General features: G+C 46.2%; 1 pseudogene; it reads right to left on the bottom strand.

Annotated features, from left to right (window-relative positions):
- Positions 1–1437: 1437 nt before the first annotated feature.
- LOC116559595 lies at positions 1438–2946 on the bottom strand (annotated as a pseudogene).
- Between the last annotated feature and the right edge of the window lie 14462 nt (positions 2947–17408).

The following is a 17408-nucleotide window of genomic DNA, read 5'->3' as shown; positions in this document are numbered from 1 at the left end:
ATAATTCACAATAGCCAGGCGTAGAGGCAACTTAAATGTCCATCCAGGGACGCATGGTTAAAGAAGTAGTATCTATGGCTGGGCACAGTGGCTCACGCCTGTGATGCCAGCACTTTGGGAGGCCGAGGCAGGAGGATCTTGAGGTCAGAAGTTTGAGACCAGCCTGGCCAACATAGTGAAACCCCGTCTCTACTAAAAAATTAGTTGGGCGTGGTGGCAGGCGCCTGTAATCCTGGCTACTTGGGAGGCTGAAGCAGGAGAATCACTTGAACCTGGGAGGCGGAAGCTGCAGTGAGCCGAGATCGCACCACCGCACTCCAGCCTGGGTGACAGTGCGAGACTCCGTCTTAAAAAAAAAAAAAAATTAGCTGGGTGGGGTGGCACGCGCTTGTAGTCCCAGCTGCTCCGGAGGCTGAGGCAGCAGAATTGCTTGAACCCAGGAGGCGGAGATTACAGTGAGCCGAGATTGCGCCACTGCACTCCAGCCTGGCTCCTGGCGCCAAATCAAGATTCTGTCTCAAAAAAAAAAAAAAAAAAAAAGAAGTGGTATTTACATACATTGGTATATTATTCAGCCTAAAAAAAAAAAAAAAAAAGAAGGAAATCCTGCCATATGAGACAACAGGGATGAACCTACAAGATATTATGCTAAGCAAAGTAAAACAGTAGCAAAAGGATAAATACATGTGATATGGGATTCCATTCACATAAGGGATCTAAAACAGTGAAACTCATCGAAACAGTAGAATGGTGGTTACCAGGTCTGGTGAGAGGGGAAACCTGGGAGCTGTTAGAGGGCATAAAGTTTCAGTCATGCAAAACGAGTAGGTACTAGAGAGCAGCTGTACAACATTGTGCCCATAGTTATCAATGCTGCATTGTACACTGAAAAATGTAAGGGGATAGATCTCATGTTTAGTGTTCTTGTCACTAGAAAGAGAGAAAGAGAGGAGAATTTTAATGAGGTGTTCAGGTATGCAAATACATCTCCTTTTGAGAGGTAACGCCATTTTCAGTGGTTTGTTTTGTGATGTCTAGGGGTGGTGAGGCAATTTGTTGTATAGTAATTGATAAACTAGTAACTAGAGTTTCTTTTCTTTTGGGGAGAATTATTTGAAAGTATTTCTCCTACTATTTAGTGTGTTGTTGATTATGTAACTTTTTTTGTTGATTTTTTTTTTTTTTTTCCCCTGAGCTAGCTGAGATTTTATTTTGGACCAAAAAAAAAAAAAAAAAAAAAAGCCAATTGAATTGTTTTGCAGCTGGAGGCATGGGCAAGGGGGTTCCCCAGGCAGTAAGCTCCCCGCGGGTGGGCTGAGGGCTAGGGCTGAGCGTCGGTGGGTCTCCCATTCCCTGTGCTCCCCTGTACAGCAACCTCCCTCCTGGGCTCTGGGGCAGCCTCAGGAGGGGCAGGCTGGGAGGGGCTGTTGCAGCTGTTCACTTGGGCAGGACGTCAGAGGACTCGGACACCAGCCTCCCATCGCGGGTCTCAATCTTCTTCACAACCACGGCCCTGGTGGAGCTGGTGCGGCTGAAGGTGGAGCACGCGCCAGAGCCAAAGCTGGAGCCCAGGCCGTAGCTGAGGCCGGGGCTTGTGAGCCCCCCATAGGCAGAGCTCAGAACACCTGCACAGCCGCTGGTGGTCTTCGTGCGGATACTCATGTTCTGCATCCCAGACTCCAGCCGGCTCTCCTTGCCCTCCAGTAGCTTGCAGTAGGTGGCGATCTCGATGTCCAGGGCCAGTTTGACGTTCATCAGCTCCTGGTAGTCACGCAGCTGCTGTGCCATGTCCTGCTTGGCCTTCTGCAGGGCTTCCTCCAGCTGCTGCTGCTTGGCACGAGCATCCTTGAGTGCCTGCTGCCCGCGATGCTCAGCATCCATAATGGCGGCCTCCAGGGAAGCCCTCTGGCCTTTGAGACCCTAAATCTCGGCCTGGAGCCGGCTGATGTTCCGGTTCATCTCGGAGATCTCAGTCTTTGTACGCTACAGGTCATCCCCATGCTTCCCAGCCTGCATCTGCAGCTCCTCATACTTGATCTGGTACATGCTCTCCGCCTCAGCCCGGCTGTGGTTGGCGATCTCCTCGTACTGCGCCTTGACCTCAGCGATGATGCTGTCCATGTCCAGGGAGCGGCTGTTGTCCATGGACAGCACCACAGACGTGTCCAAGATCTGGGACTGCAGCTCCCGGATCTCCTCTTCATACAGCAGCCTGAGGAAGTGGATCTCGTCAGTCAGCCCTTCCAGGCGAGACTCCAGCTCCACCTTGTTCATGGCAGCTTCATCCACATCCTTCTTGATGAGGACAAATTCATTCTCCATCTCTGTACGCTTATTGATCTCTTCCTCATACTTGTTCTTGAAGTCCTCCACCAGCCCCTGCCTGTTGCCAAGCTCTGCCTCCAGCTTCAGCTTCTCCTGGCCCAGAGTCTCCAGCTGCCGCCTCAGGTTGTTGATGTAGCTCTCAAACATGTCCATGTTGCTCCGAGCCATTTTCTGCTGCTGCAGGAGGCTCCACTTGGTCTCCAGCATCTTGTTCTGCTGCTCCAGGAACCGCACATTGTCAATGAAGGAGGCAAACTTGTTGTTGAGGGTCTTGATCTGCTCCTTTTCCTGGGTACGCACGGCCTGGATGTTGGGGTCCACGTCCAGCTTAATGGGGTTCAGCAGGCTCTGGTTGATGGTGACGGCGGTGATGCCTCCCGTGCCTATGCCACTGGCCGCAGCAGAGCCTGCACCCAGGCCACCGCGGAAGCCAGTGCTGCTCACTCGGGAGAAGCTCGAGGAGCTCGAGCGGGCACTGGGCCCACTCGTGAAGGAGCGGCTGCCGAAGGCCCCGGGGCCAGAGGTGGACACCCTGTAGGACTGCTGGGTCACCCTGATGGACATGATGGAGGCAGGAGTGGAGGCAGGCAGGCTGAACCAGGGAGAGATTCCAGACGGAGCGGAGAAGCTGCTGCTTCTGTTTTTGCTTTTTTGAGACGGAGTATTGGTCTGAGCTGTGGGCATGTGGCACAACCTCAGCTCACTGCAACCTCTGCTTCCCCGGTTCAAGCAATTCTCCTGCCTCAGCCTCCCAAGCAGCTGGGACTACAGGCACGTGCCATCATGCTGAGCTATTTTTTTGTACTTTTAGTAGGGATGGGTTTCACCGTGTTAGCCAGGATGGTCTTGGTCTCCTGATCTCGTGACCCCCCCCAAGCTTGGCCTCCCAAAGTGCTGAGATTACAGGTGTAAGCCACCATGCCCGACCAATAATGTAACATTTTAATGAAAAATGTAGTTAATTTCATGAACAGCAAAGATTGTAAAATGGGAGCTGCTTAATGCGTGACTTCGATGGTATCCAAGGATCTTTATCGTTTATTTGCATTCATATAATGGAAATGAATGGGTACAATTATTCATGTGTGTATGAAAAAAAAGCAGTGCACCAAAGTGTTCCCAGTAATCATCCTTAAGTTGCAGAATTAGTTTATAATTTTATTAATCTTTTGTTCTAATTTTTCTGTGATGAACATGAATTCTTGTTGCAATAATTAAGGTTTTTAAACATCAGAATGGATAAATGAAATAATGATTGACATGTTTGTAATTACCCTCTTGAAAATTTTAGGAAAGGATCTTTGTTCATTAAGGGCTACCTCTACCTTCATGCTTGAAGCTGGGAGAAGTTTTAGCTTCCACTGTTGCAGGATTGCTCAGCAGTTTGGCAGTATGATAATACACACCTCACCTCCCAGGATGTAATAGGAGCAGTCTTTTAGGCTAGCTTCTGACAGTCAGACTGGGAACTATCAAGGAGCTTTTCCTGTGTAGCTAAGACAGTGCCCAGCACCTAGGAAGTGTGCTAAAGTCTTGATAGAATTAAAGAATGAAGAAAGAATCTGAGATTCTGACTCGTGACATCATATAGTAAAGCTTGGGGATGAAGGAAAATAAAAAACAGTTATTTGGCATAGAACATTTGGGTTCCTTTAGATTTCTGACTTGGGGCTGGAAAAGCAAGGAACCACTGAGATTTGTTAAGCAGTTGGGAACATAAGTGATGGCACTTGAGAAACTGCAGAAAATAGCAGCAGCAGACTACCTGGCCAGCAGCTTGGGGAAATGAAGCCATGTTGAGCTTGAGGAGGTCTTTCCACTTGAGGAAGGTGGTAAAGAATGATCACATGCTCTTAGCACGGTGATGCATCCTAAACAACACGTGAGTTTCCCCCCTGGTTTGGACAGCCCTGCTTCCTATTTGTGGATGCGTTTTCCCAATCACTGGAAGATGCAAGTCAACTCATGGCAATTTACTCATTTGTTCACTTGATATCTTTCTTGGTGAATGGAAACTTTTACTATTATATAACGTCCTCCTTTATACCTGATAATGGTTTACACCTCAAAATCTGGGTTTGGCATTTACATGGCTACTGTAGTCTTATTTTGGTTTGTATTTGTCCCATTCAATACGTTTATTCAACTGCTCATCTGTGTCTTTAGGTTTTGAGTTTTTCTTTTAAACGCCCAGGATTTTAGTCTGACAATCTTTGTCATTTAACTGAAGAATTTGATTGATTATACTGATTATAATCATTGTCATATCTTGAGCTTTTTATTCATCTTACCTTTAATTTTTTATTTTCCTTTTGCATTGGCTTTTGGTTCTTTTTCTTACTCCATTTCCCCTCTTTTTGTTTGAAAAGTTATATTTTCTTTTTTCTTTTCTTTTTTGAGAGGGAGTCTCGCTCTGTCACCCAGGCTGGTATGCAGTGACTCAATCTCAGCTCACTGCAACCTCCACCTCCTGGGTGTAAGCAACTCTCCTGCTTTAGCCCCCCAAGTAGCTGGGATTACAGGCTTGTACCAACATACCTGGCTAATTTTTGTATTTTTAGTAGAGTCATTTTGCCATGTTGGCCAGGCTGGTTTTGAACTCCTGGCCTCAAGTGATATATGCCTCCCTCAGCTTCCCAGAGTGTTGGGATTACAGGTGTGAGGCACTGCGCCTGCCTGCATTTTCTATGTTTATTTTTTATATGGCTACTTTAGATACTCAAACATTTATATTTAATAAAGTCTAATCAGTATTTTGATCCTCTTTTCAAACAATGTGAGATTCTTAGATCATTCTGTTACCATCTTTCAAATGCATATGCTCTGTTTTGACTCATGTTTTAGCTGTTTAACCCCTAAAATAGAACTTGTTTATTATTTTATATATTCAATATAAAATAATATAAAAGATTTTCCAAGATATTTGCCAACATCTTGTCTCCTAAAACTTCGATGATCTGCATTTATTTTCCTTAGTACCTGAAGCACAGCCTTTAGGAGTTCCTTTAATGAGCTGGTGAGAATTGTTTCAGTTTTTGTTTTATTGAATTCACCTTCATTTGACTGTCAATCTTGAACGAAAGCTTTCCTGGGTATGAAATTGACTATTCATCCATTGTTTTTACTCACAAAATATTATGGTCATCAAGTTCTATATTAGATACAAAGGATTAATCATGAGATCAACCAGATAGGCAGAAAAACAGACAATCAAATTATCACATAAATAAATGTGAAAGTCCATGATATGGTTCAGCTGTGTCCCCACCGAAATCTCATCTTGTAGTTCCCATAATTGCCACATGTTGTGAGAGAGACCAGGTGGAGAGAATTGATTCATGAGGGCGGATACCCTCATCCTGTTCTCGTAATAGTGAATTAGTTCTCACGAGATCTGATAATTTTATAAGGGGCTGCTCTCTCCTGCTTCACTCTGCACTTCTCGCTGCTGCTATGTGAAGCATGTTTGCTTCCCCTTCTGCCATGGTTATAAGTTTCCTGAGGCCTCCCCAGCCATGCTGAACTGTGAGTCAATTAATCTTCTTTCCTTTATGAATTACCCAGTCTCGGGTATGTCTTTATTAGCAGTGTGAGAACAGACTAATACAGTGCAATTGGTAAACGACATGAAGGACTGACTCATGGTGCTCCAAGAGTTTGTAACAGGGAGCTCAATCCAATCTGGGGAAACAGGGAAGGTTTCCCCAAAGAAGGAGAAGTTGAGCCGGGCATTAAATGGAGCCTTGATAAACGTGTAGGAGTTACCTTGGCAAAAGCAGGGCTGGGAGTAGTGAAGTTAGGGGAGAGTATTTCAGGCACATATGCAAAGGCTCTGTGTAGATGGCATCTTTGAGAGCCTGGAAAATGACCGATGTGACTGGATGACCAAAAATGAGGGGAATGGTAGCCGTTTGAACTGGAAAGATCAGCTGAAGGTCACAAAAGCCTTATAAATTGTATTGAAGATTTTAGGCTTTATACCAAAATTCTATGTTTCTATTTGTAATTCAATGTAAAGCAGTTGAAAAAAGGAGAGAAGGAAGACAGAAAGGCAGGCAGGCTTGATTTCCAAAGAAGAGATAAAATCCAGCCTGAAGTCCAAGGCACTTGCTATCGAAGCCTTTCTGCTAACATTTCACAGCTAGGAATGAATATGTCGTAGGAGGATGAACTTGCTACAGCTCACTTTATCAAGAGATGAGAAAGGTGGATAAAGACGTTTTTTCTGGACCAGTTTTTCAAAAGAGTTGTTAAAAGGCCTTAAAGTCAGTGTTAGCAATCGCCTGTTCTATTCTTTACTTGGGCTTCTGCTCAGTCTCTCCCTAAATCATTACCAACAGGTCTCTTTTCCCAACAGTAGAATCAATGTTTTCATCTTCTGAACGTAGCTTTAAATTATACATGTGCAGTACCATGCAGTTTCAGAGAATTTCCATTTTCTATAAGCTAGTGTTTTGTATGTTTCAGCATATTGCAGATAATCATGTCCATGTTGTATAGCAAAGATTTCATACGTTACAACCCTGAAATACGGGATTTCTTTTGTTTTAGCTCTCTGTGAATAGAATCTCCTGTAACACATATTTATCCTCTGATGGAGTTTAATATTTACTTTTTTTTATTTTAGAAAGTCAGTACATACAAATGTATAAGGTTGTGTGTGATTCATTGCTGTTTTCAGCAGATAGTAATTTAGGTGACTTCTAGATGAGATGTTCCTCCTATTCTATTTGAAAAAGTTCAGAAGAATCTAGTTAGAAAAGAAGATTGATTGAGACAATGCTATGCTGTACAAGAGAACTGACTTCAGGCTATGTCGCCTTTATTTTCACCCATCAGTTGCACTACAGCCTAGGGTAGTGACGTTTCCTCTAGAGCCAACTTGAGTTCAATTCTTGGCTATGTAACTACTACTGAGCGATCTGGGCCAATAACAAACTCACTCTGTCTCAGTTTTCCCATCTATAGAATTAGAAATAACATTACTTTACAAGATTAAAGGACAAATATGGTGTTGCATGTTAAGAGCAGGTTACTTGGAACCACTCAGTAAATATTGGTATACGCCTCCTCTTTTGCTTCTCTGTTCTATAAAGCTGGGCTGTTCAAACCTCTGTTTTATTTATTTTGCTAGCCACAAGTTAGTGTCACAAACTGCAGTTAAATTTAATAACAATGTATTTTTAACAAACAAATGTCAGATTCCAGCTGGTTTCAAATTTAAAAGAACATTTCTCCTACTTGTTTTTCTTCCAAAGCCAGATTATCAAAACCTGAGTGCCGGCTATTCCTCACTGGTGTTCAAGGTAACTCAAGAAGTATCATAAAATGTCATTAAAAGATTAAAAAGAGATAATCATGCTGGCGAGTCTGACGTGCGATAGGTATTCTTATACACATGCTATTCAGTATGGGTAATGAGTCAATTCCAGTAATCCTGCTTCTAGGAACCTATCATAAGAAAATAATCAGGGACAGGTAGACAAAAATTTATGTAACAGCATGTTCATGGCAGCATTTTTTATTGTAGTATGATATTAGAGATGGCCTAAATGTCTAACAATAGGGAAATGGTTAAATAAATTATGGCACAACCAAATGATAAAATATTCTGCCCTTAAAATATGGTTTACAAAACAATGACAAGGGAAAATAGTTGTGATATAATACTGAAGGAGAAAGTCAGGTCATAGAAGACCACTGTAGCATGAGCTCAGCTAAGGAAGAATCTAAAGGCTTCTCTTTCCATATAGGCCTTAAGGAGATGGGGAAATGCACAGCAGTGTGTGGCATGTTATCTCTGGATGGTAAGATTAACATGTGTTTTTTTCTTTATACCTACAACTATATCTGTCTGCACTGTTCCTTTTGTAATTGGGGGAAGGAATTGTATTGTGATGATGGAGGTTTTTTAAAGCATGGTCTGGACTCCATGATGTGTGAAGCCTTCAGATAGAACGCGCGACTTGGTCAGTGTCCAGGGTGCTGGGACCTTGGGCTTGTTTCTCTTACAGAGATTGTTACAACACAGTTTTTTCTTGGCTAAGAGATCTGAGGGCTGGGAAAAAGACCATCTTCCTGCATTATCCATTAGAGCCTCCGTGCTGAAGAACTCTTGAGACTTGGAGATTCCCGTGAGCCTGGGCAGACCCATTCCTCACCTTCCGAACTTTTTTAAACAAATAGCAAAAGCAGACAAACCTACTCTCTTAGTCTGCTTGGGCTGTGATAACACAATACCATTGGCTGGGTGGCTGAATCAACAGAACCTGAATTGCTCACACTTTTGGAGGCTGGAAGTCCAAGATCAGGGTGCTGGTGTGGCTTGTTTCTAGTGAGGGCACTCTTCCTGGCTTTATTTCATTTATTATTTTTTGACACAGAGTCTCACTCTGTCACCTGGGCTGGAGCGTAGTGGCATGATCTGGGCTCACCGCAACCTCCACGTCACCTCCCACGTAGCTGGGATTACAGGCGCCGACCACCACACCTGGCTAATTTTTGCATTTTTAGTAGAGATGGGGTTTCACCATATTGGCCGGGATGGTCTCCGACTCCCGACCTCAAGTGACATCCCCTGCCACTCCTTAGCCTCCCAAAGTGCTGAAATTACAGGCTTGAGCCACCGCACCTGGCCTCTTCCTGGCTTTTAGATAGCTGTGGCCTCGTTACCTCCTCCCATGAGGGCGGGGCTAAGAAAGCTTTTTAGTGTCCCTTCTCTAAGGACCCCACACCACAACCTTCTCTAACCCTAAATACCTCCCCAAGGACCTCTCTCCAAATACCATCATGCCTGGGGTTAGGGATTCAGCATATGAGTCTTGGGGAACCACACACATTCAGTTCATAACACCGACATGCACCCAGATCCCTCTGTCTCACTGTTAGGGTACAGCACCCTCACAGACCAACACTAGAGACTTGGAAAGGAAGAATGGCACAGGGCACATCACCTGTACTACAGGAGCTCACAGCTGAGGAGGGAACAAGACTGAACACTCACTAATATCAGTAGCTACTGTTGATTGAGACTCATATGGCGCCTGTAGGCATTAAGTGTAAACCCTGCACTAACTCACTAATTCTCACCACACTGAGATGCCTCCCTTTTCCAAATGAGAAGACTGAGTACAGAGGGAGTAAGAAGCTTGCACAAAGTCACGGACCTTGTGCAACATGGTAAAGCCGGGATTCAAACCCTGGTCCATCCATACTCATCTTATGACACTAAATAGTATGGACACGTAAAGACCAACTGCTTGGGTACAGAGCCTGGCTCCTTGCAGTCCTGAGCAAGTTCCTCTATCATTCTGAAACTTCTCAGTTTCTTTGTCTGGAAAAGAGGGAAGATTCTTAACACATGGATTGCTGCAAGGATTAAATGCTGCAGGTGAAAGTGGTAGATAAGGATCCAGTGACTTCAGACAATAAATAGGGGCTTCCGTCTGCCCCACTGGTAAGTGCTTCTGGAATCCCAAGAGTGAAAGCATGTAGATCTGAAGGAAGGGAAGCCTGGAGGTAGGAGGGGGTTTCTGGAGGTGAGACAGCCTGAGTTCTCGGAGGAAGAGCAGCCAGGGAGATGGCCACTAGCAAAGAAGCCTCTCAGGAGGACCCAAGGGAGCTGTGAACATCCAGTTCCTGTTGCTCTTCCCACCGTCAGTACTTAACAGGTGTGCAGCTTGGTGGTGAGAGGCTGCATTCAGTGGGCCCACACCTGTTGGGCATAAGCACTAGGGCGAGGTGGGTGTGGCTGGGCAGCAACCAGCTCCAGACAGAGGGGCAAGTCTGGGCCCATGTTCCCTGCACCCTGGGAGCCAGAAGCTCATTAAAGAGGAGGGGAAGGAACGATTACGTGCAAACTTCTGAAGGGAAGGACCACGAAGAGGCGGGGCAGGCCGGGAGTTCTTCTCTCTCCGGGGCCCTGGCATGGCAAGAAGGCAGAAGGGATGAAAGGAGGATGGAGACAGCTGCTGGGGGCCCTTGACTAAGGTCAGGACAGGGGCCAGTGGATCAACCAGGGTGGCTTAGGATACTTCGAAGTGACTTAGGGTTGACGTAACCTGTAATAGGGAGCCTTGGTGAGCTCTGGAGCAAGGGAGGAGCAGGCTTCGAAGAAGAGGAAGGTGGGGCTGGTGATTGTACTGACTGCACCTGATGGGTGGAGAAGAAGCCCCAGGTGTGCTGTGTCCAGGGCCTGGACTCTAGGGTTGACCATATGCTTCATCCAGGACAGAACTGTCAAATAGAAACACATTGCCAGCCACATATATAATTAAAACATTTCTAACAGCCCATTCAAAACAGCAAAAAGAAGAGTCAGCACGGTGGCTCATGCTGTAATCCCAGCACTTTGGGAGGCTGAGGCGGGCAGATCACTTTAAGCTGGAAGTTCAAGACCAGCCTGGTCAATATGTTGAAAACCATCTCTACTAAAAATTCAAAAATGAGCCAGGCGTGGTGGCAGGTGCCTGTAATCCCAGTAACTGGGGAGGCTGAGGCAGGAGACTTGCTTGAACCCAGGAGGTGGAGGTTGCAGTGAGCCCAGATCACGCCACTGCACTCCAGCCTGGGTGATACAGCAAGACTCATCTCAAAAAAAAAAAAAAAAAAAGTGTGAAGTTAATTGTAATATAGCTTATCTAATCCATCAAAAGGTATAATTTCAACATATAATGCAGATGAAAATTAAGATATGTAATATTTTTCTCGTCCTCAGTCTTTGAATTCTGGGATGTATCTCTTGCAGCACATCTCTGGTGGGACTAGCCACACTCCAGGAGTCACAGGTGGCTGTGGCTGCTGTCTTGGATGATGCAGGTGTATACCTAGAGGTAGCTTGTGTGACGTTGATCACAGCTCTGCCCTTTCCCCAAGTTTCCATTTGGTCACTTTGCCTCTGGAGGGTGGACACCAGCTAGAGGGTTGCGCTTTCTCCTGACCACGAGGCGTGAGCAGGGAAGTGCCTCCTGGCCGGCCTCTTTCCTCTCTGCTCCGCTGAGCATGTGGGCTGGGCTGGGCAGGTCTCTGCTGCACATACACAGTTGAATATTAACCCTGGATTTCTCAGGGATATTCCAAGTGAAAGAAGTTGAGGGTTTTTTTTTTTTTCTTTCTTTTTAAAAACAAAACAAAAACATTCACTTCTCTCTGTTCTGAAGGACTCTTGTCTTCTGGAGAGCGGGGTGGGCTGCGGAAGTGGATGCTTCAGTCCAGTGTAGCTGCTCACTTGTACGAACTCCTGAGGAGAGTGGTGGACATTTAATTTGAAAACTAGATTTGATTTGGGAGCTACAGCTGAGGGTAGTGGGCTTAATTGAAAAGACATCAGCTAGCTTTCACAGATAACCAGGTGCCATGAATAGGAATGTTCCCGCCACATTCAAGCTTCTGCATCTCCTTGATTTGGGAGAAAAGGAATTGGTTTCTAGACTGATTACTTTATATTCCTAGGATATTGGTGCAGTGCAGAGGTTATGAAGCAAACTTTGGTGTCAGACAATTCTGGGTTTGAGTTTCAGCTTTATGACCTTGGGGGAATCAGGTCACTTTTTAAACCCTCAGTTTCCTCATCTGTGAAATGGAAATGTGAATACTTATGATTTGAGGGCTTATTCAAATGATGAAAATGGAAGAACGTATGTGACTCTTTTTACCTGGTACATGAGGACTCAGTAGATAGAAAATAATAATTTATGGCTAACTTTTATTACCATTTGTATTCATAGAGCAGGGCCTGGGCTGAGTTCCTGATTTGGGTCAAGGGAGGCAACAGGAGAAAGATAACATAGGGGGTGGGCTAGGGAGGGATGTCTTCTTCCTAATGTAAGACTCAGATGGAGGTCTCTGATGGTGAAGGCCGAGTCAGAGGTCTCAAGATGGGTAGGACACAGTAGGGGTTATCCCAGGCTGGCAGCATGGGGCATCACTCTGGCCGTAAGCATGAACTGTTTCAGAGGTCATGCTCTTCTCCACAGGTTTCCAGCTCCACCTCACGTGTTCAGAGTTACCCAAACATTTTTCAAACCAGTCTGACCCCTTTCTAATGTGTTTCAGATGGATGTGTGAGAAATGGGAAAAATGCAGAGCCAAGTGGGAAGGTGCCCATTTTGGCACCATGTGGAGCCCGAGAGTCTTGCCCAGGGGCACCCTATTCCAGGGGAGGGGTTGCCTCTGCTTCTTCTCCTCCCCTTTATTCCTCAAGGAGGAGCCTTCCATAGCCTGTTCCCAAGTGTGGCATTTAGAGTTACCCCAGTGAGGTGGGATTCGTTCAAGGCACACAGGTAGGTTGGCCCTCAGTTTCATCAGTGGGAATTCAGGGATCCTGGGGACCTTTCAGGAATCCGGGGTCCACACTTTGGGAACTGCTTCTTTAAAGGAAAGGTACATGGAGGAATGAGAACTTAAGGTAACCTGACCTGGGCTTGGGGACAAGAGACTAGATTATAAAAAGGAAGGACAGGCTGGGCACAGTGGCTTACACCTGTAACCCTAGCAATTTGGGAGGCCAAGGCAGATGGACTGCCTGAGCTTGGGAGTTTATGACCAGCCTGGGCAACATGGTGAAACCTCATCTCTACTAAAATAAAAAAAAATTATCTGTGCATGGTGGCATGTGCCTGTAGCCCTAGCTACTTGGGAGACTGAGGCAAAAGAATCACTTGAACCCAGGAGGCAGAGGTTGCAGAGAGCTGACATGCCACTGCATTCCAGCCTGGACAACAGAGTGAGACTCTCTTCCTCAAAATATAAAATAAAAAGGGAGGTCATTAGAGGGTGTTTCAGACATGAGCAGGTCATGTGCAAAGGCCCAGTGGTGAGGGAAAACACAGCGCCCTGCAGGAGCTGAAGCGAGACCTCATGAGGCCTCTGCTGAGGTGCGCTTGGGCAACCACAAGCTCCACACCATCCTGAAATTCCTGCCACTAAAAATGTAGTAAGATGCTGTCATGTGCCAAGTTCAGAGCCCATCTCTTCCCTCTTGGAGCTGGAAGTCTGGAGGGGGACTGCATATTCCTATTCCCATGCAGCATTGCTAGGAGATGTGCAGAGCCAGGGAGTTGGGTTAGATATTGGCACGGGCAGAAGAGGTACCAAAACCAGATGTGGAGCCAAGGCAGCAAGGAGGTTTAGGTTCAGTCCTGAAGGGTGAGTAGGGGTCATCCAGGCCCAGGGAAGGTGTGTGTGCACCAGGCTGAGGGACAAGAGGGTTGGAAGGCCTGGAAGCTGGTTATTGCACAGGCTCTGGTGGGAATGGGAATGGTGCACTATGGAGAACTGGGGAGGCTGGGAAGAACACTGGCCATCTGGTGCAGCGTGCAGATCAGACCAGCTGATTCTGGGCTCTAAACCTAGTGTGGTTTGTTAAGGTCGGAGGCTAGATTCTAAGCTATGATCCACTATCTTATGAGCTGGTCACTTCAACACTTTGGACCACCTCAGAGAGCCCCTGCTTCTTGGAGTTTAAGAACAGGGATTCTGGAACCTGTCTGTTTGGGTTCAGATCCCAGATCTGTTATAATACCTGTGTTACCTTGGGGAAGTTACTCAACCTCTCTGTGCCTCTGTTCCCTCATTTCTGTAATAGCAATAATACTGTTACCCACCACATGAGGTTGTATAGGGACTCAACCTTACGTGGTGGGTAACAGTATTATTCCAATTTCAGAATAGGGAGTCATATGTAAAGTTTTAGGGTTTAACTATAATTAATACCTAATTCCCCATCCACAACAGGGATGCTCATCCCATCCTACCCACTTCAGAAGATGCGGTGGGAAGCAGAGCATCTTACCCTTGGCAACAACCCTGGGAGTTTCTCTGGTTCAAAGCCTCATGCCATTCAGAAAATCTCCACTGTCTCTGCCTGTCTGTACTTCCTGGACATGTGGCTCTTTGGGCTGTGCTCACACATGCCCTGTGATGGTGACATTGGGGTTATCAGCATGTGTGGTAAGACTCTGGGGAAAGAATAGTCCCCAACTAGATCATGCATCACTCTTGATAAGGAAGCCAGAAGGGACAAATAAAGTCAGAAATGTTTAACTCTTACATCCGTGCCCCTTTCTTCCACTTTGGGGAGATGGATGCAAACGCATTTTAACCCTAAAGGTAAAACCCTCCTGCAGCTCTCTTATTTCTCTCAAGCACATGGGAGAACTGTGAGCCTGAGAATGGAATGGAGGTGCAGTCATAACGTCATGTGGATTCGAAGAAAAACACCATGGGAAGAAGACAAATACTCCAAGATGTGGCAGACAAGCCCAGTTGCTCTAAGTGAGGCAGTTCCTGGAGCCTCACTTCTGCCCGAGAAGACAAGCTGACATTTGAGTGAAGAGGGCACACCCTCCCCATCCAGTTCACTTCTGGGCCAAGGGAGGACCAGGCTGGGCATGGCCCTTCCAATTCATTAAAGCCTATATCCATGGTATCTGTGAAAGCTGGGCTCTCCCCAGACGTCGGCCACACCACAAAGCCCATCCAAACACGAATTCACACTTCCACAAGCATTGTAAGAAGATAGTGTGAGAGCAGGGATCCAGGCCTCATCTTACTGGCCTTCTGGGCTGTTGAGACCTTGCCTGGGCAGAAATGTGTTCACTGCTGTCAGCCCTGGGGATGACTGCTTCCTACCTCCTTGCATGGCATGACCCACCAGTCCCTGGCTTCTCTCCCCGCTCATCCCCACAGCATTGTTTGGAAGGGCAATGTTGCTGTGTGGGAGGAAGAATGCCAACCCTGCACTCCGTAGGCCTGTTTTACTACAACACTGAAAGCAGGTGCAAGCAGGAATATAGCTCAGCAAGGTAGAGTTCATGTGTCTGGAGCAGAATGTGCAGATTTGAATCCTGTCAACAGCTAGGCAATTGGGATGAGTGATTTACTGCAATTTGTTCATATGAAAAGTAGAAGAAGACCCACCAAGTAGGTTGTAAAGAAGGAGAAAAGCACCTGGAGCTATACCTGGACACACAGTAGGTGTTCAATAAATGTTTGCCGGGGCTTGCTATTTGTGGAGCACTTGTTATTTTTCAAGCACTGTGCTCAATCCTTTGTGTGTGCCAGGCTCCCTCTCTTATCCTCATAATGGCCTGATGAGGGTTCCTCTAGGACTGTTCCCAGTTTGCAGGTATCAGATCAGTTACCTAAGGTTGCATATTAGGAAGGTCCAAACCCAACTCCATCTGCTTCCATAGCCCATGCTCTCAACTGGTCTCCGTCTCACCTCTAGCAATAGATGGTTCAAGTCCTTGCTTTGTTACTTTCTGACTGGGAACCTTGGTTAAGCCGATTCCTTTACCTCAGCCCCTGTTTTCTCCTTTGTTAAAAGAAGAAATGGAGCCCAAGAAGTAGAATGGAAATGAATGAGACCATGAGGTTGGGCTTCCACTGAGATCCTGGTGTTGCTCTCCTGCTAATTCTTGGAGAGACTTTGGTGCAGTCATTCTGCTGCTCCCTGCCTCAGTTTCCCCCATCTGTAAGAATGAGAGGATTTGTCTTGATGGTTTCTGAGGAGCTTCCTGTATTGGATGTCCTGGGCTACTTCCGGGAAGCTGAGGTCCACAGAGTCTGGGAAAGTGCACAGCACATAATTATCAGACCACACAAAGCTGTTGAGGGTTCTCTGTTCATGGGCCGGCTGAATGTTGGCACTGGCATAGCAGAACGTAACCTGTCTGGTAAGCTGTACCTGACTGAGAGGCCCTTCAGGTATTGAAGAGTAAGGGCGCCAGAATTTAGCCTTCCTGGGACTGAGCCCTAGCTTTGCTTCTTACTTGCTCTAAAGTATGTGCCTTCATTAGACAAGTGACTAATTCCAAATCTTGGTTTTTGCATCTGTTGAAGTGGGATAGTAAGAGTACCTTTTTCATAGGATCGCTAGGCAGAATGAGGTTATTCCTGACATGTGCTTAGCCCTGAGCATATCAGATGCAGCACGATCTTTGTCCATGCCACCCTGTGAGAGGATCCAACTTCGACTCTAGTCTCCTTGAGAGCACGGACCTGTCTACCAGTGTCTGTATCTCTGGGCCTAGCTCGGCGTCTGCCATGCTTATCAGATGCTTCTAAAACAGGAAGTTAGCTCCTTCATGCTACAGATGAAAAGCCTGATCCAGAGTGGGATGCCCTGTGCCAAACAGCCATTTGGTAAAAGAACCAGTACACGGACCCCAACTTCTAGATTTGAGTTAGTGGTGTTTCCAAGGCAGCACACAAAACTTTTGTCAAGATAGTCACTTGATGGTTTCCTGGTACTTGGGATGTCTTCACTTACACTTAATGCCCTGAGGTGGAGATGGGAATTTAATGCCTTGAGTCTTCCCTGGACCTTGGGAGCTGGTAAACACTTCTATAAAATGGATGTTGGAATGTCCTTGCAGCTCGAAAGAATGTAGAGGGGATCTCTGGGATGCAAATTGGGTAATTTTATGCTTGTATACTTATGGGATGGAGCTTGCCAGGAAGATGGGGAGCCGTGCTAGTGTTGCCTGGGAGATAACCTTCCTAACAGTTTTTCAGTGACCCACATAAGTCATAATGCTCACAGAAGTCTAGAGAGCCCTCTTGTCTACCTAAACACCCTGGCATTTCCCAGCTGAGCTTTCCTGCTGAAAGAGGGAGGTAGGTTTTCACAGGCCTCAGGTTGCTTCAACTTGGGCATGAAACATTTTTCATGAGCCCTGTATAATGGGGTGTGGTGACCTCTTGTAATGAAAACTTATCCTCCCTGCAGGAATCCTGCCTTTGCGGTGGCTTCATGCCTAGGGACAGTAGGCAGTGACTGACATGTGAGACTTAAGGAGATAATGGGACTGAAAAGATGCTCATAAATGTTTGATAGGTGGCCCAGTGAATATCATTAGGCATTCCTCTGGTTGGAAGAGGAGAGGCATCCTTAGAGCATCTGCTGCTGCCAGCCATGGAGGCCCCACGGCCTATGGGCAAGGAGGCAACTGGTACCTGAGTGAGATCTTGAAGATGAGTCTTTTGAAACACAGCCTCAGAAGGCAGGCTTGTCAGATTTCCTATCTCCATCCCAACCTCTCCTCTGAGTTCCAGACCTTTAGATCCAACCGCCTGCTTGA

The sequence above is a fragment of the Sapajus apella genome, unplaced genomic scaffold, assembly GCF_009761245.1.
Source record: "Sapajus apella isolate SASKATOON/1434 unplaced genomic scaffold, GSC_monkey_1.0 scaffold23, whole genome shotgun sequence".
NCBI classification, from domain to species: domain Eukaryota; kingdom Metazoa; phylum Chordata; class Mammalia; order Primates; family Cebidae; genus Sapajus; species Sapajus apella.
This window is presented reverse-complemented; position numbering and strand designations above follow the sequence as displayed.